The sequence below is a fragment of the Triticum urartu genome, unplaced genomic scaffold (genome assembly GCF_056163025.1).
Source record: "Triticum urartu cultivar PI428250 unplaced genomic scaffold, HENAU_Tu73 scaffold1, whole genome shotgun sequence".
Classification (NCBI taxonomy): Eukaryota; Viridiplantae; Streptophyta; class Magnoliopsida; order Poales; family Poaceae; genus Triticum; species Triticum urartu.
Genome location: NW_028259461.1, coordinates 1,576,974 through 1,579,177, shown reverse-complemented (window position 1 = coordinate 1,579,177; position 2,204 = coordinate 1,576,974).

Below are 2,204 nucleotides of genomic sequence, written 5' to 3'. Positions count from 1 at the left end.
TGAAATGCACGATCTTCACAGGTATCACTTTTCACGATACCTAAAAGGTGGAATAGCGATTTTCGAACCATTTCCTATAAGAGAATGGTTTCCATTACTTTGAGAAATGGATTCTTATATCAAACTATAGCTATTGCATTAAAGAAGAAAAGAAACTAATAGAAGTCGAAGACGCGGAATGATAGTGAATAGAGAGAAAGATTCTTCTGATTTTCTTGTTTCTATCTACTAGACGCCGTAGAGAATTGAGAATTTTCATGTCTTTCAATTCTCGTACTCGTAATTGGAAAGTTATGGAAGGAGACCCATCATTTTGCAATGAAAACAACATATAAAACTCTGGACGACAATTTCGAAATCAGGCCAAGCGTCTTAATACATATGCAAAAAAATTCATTATTGGCCCACCATTGATTAGAAGATTTAGCTTGTATGAATCGCTATTGGTTTGATACGAATAATGACAATCGTTTCAGTATGTTAAGGATACAGATGTATCCACAATTCATTTAGAGTTACTTAATAGTCTATTTCTTATACCATATCTCTATCCCGTGAAATTCTCGAGCCAAAAGATGGATGCATATGCTGTGTTTCATTTTGCTAAATGATATCAATTAAATGGTGTATCAATTCCATAAATTGCATATAGCAATAAATAAATCAGCAAAATTCTTTCTATATTTTAGATAGAAGAAACATTTCTTCTATCTAAAATATTAGAAAGAATGTACCCTTCTATCCAAATCCAATTTGCATCGATAAAATAAATCCAAATTCCAGTAGTAGATGAATAATTGCAAATTTGTGTGTGTACGAGATTAGAATAACTTCAAAATAACTGACATAATTTTGTATTTTTCCTGATCAGAAAAATACATGAAAAAGAAAGGAGGTAGAAAAATTTTGGATTTATGGTTAAAGAAGAAAAAGAAGAAAACAGGGGTTCTGTTGAATTTCAAGTATTCAGTTTCACCAATAAGATACGGAGACTTGCTTCACATTTGGAATTACACAAAAAAGATTTTTCATCGGAAAGAGGTCTACGAAGACTTTTGGGAAAACGTCGACGTTTGCTGGCTTATTTGGCAAAGAAAAATAGAGTACGTTATAAGAAATTAATCGGTCAGTTGAATATTCGGGAGCAGTAATTTAATCGTTCAAATTTTTTTCTTGTTTTATTATTTTTTTAGTAGTCTTATAGTAGTCTTAGATTTTTCATTTTGATGAGCCTCGCTTTGAGGAATTCATGGAATAATCCATTTTCATGGAATAATGAATTAAGGAAGAAAGGATATGAGTCTACCGCTTACAAGAAAAGATCTCATGATAGTCAATATGGGCCCTCAACACCCATCAATGCATGGTGTTCTTCGACTGATCGTTACTCTCGATGGTGAGGATGTTATTGATTGTGAACCCATATTAGGGTATTTACACAGAGGAATGGAAAAAATCGCGGAAAACCGAACTATTATACAATACTTACCTTATGTAACAAGGTGGGATTATTTAGCTACTATGTTTACAGAAGCAATAACAGTAAATGCACCAGAATTCTTGGAGAATATTCAAATACCACAAAGAGCCAGCTATATTAGGGTAATTATGTTAGAATTAAGCCGGATAGCTTCTCACTTGCTATGGCTTGGACCTTTTATGGCGGATCTCGGCGCACAGACTCCTTTTTTCTATATTTTTAGAGAGAGAGAATTAATATATGATCTATTTGAAGCTGCTACAGGTATGCGAATGATGCACAATTACTTTCGCATCGGAGGAGTAGCCGCCGATCTACCTTATGGATGGATCGATAAATGTTTAGATTTCTGTGATTATTTTTTACGCGGAGTTGTTGAATATCAACAACTTATTACACAGAATCCAATTTTTTTAGAGCGAGTTGAAGGAGTAGGTTTTATTAGCGGAGAAGAAGCAGTAAATTGGGGCTTATCGGGACCGATGTTACGAGCTTCTGGAATACAATGGGATCTTCGTAAAGTAGATCCTTATGAGTCTTACAACCAATTTGATTGGAAAGTCCAATGGCAAAAAGAAGGGGATTCGTTAGCTCGCTATTTAGTACGAATTGGTGAAATGAGGGAATCCATCAAAATAATTCAACAAGCTGTAGAAAAAATTCCTGGAGGACCTTATGAAAATTTAGAAGTCCGACGCTTTAAGAAAGAAAATAATTCTGAATG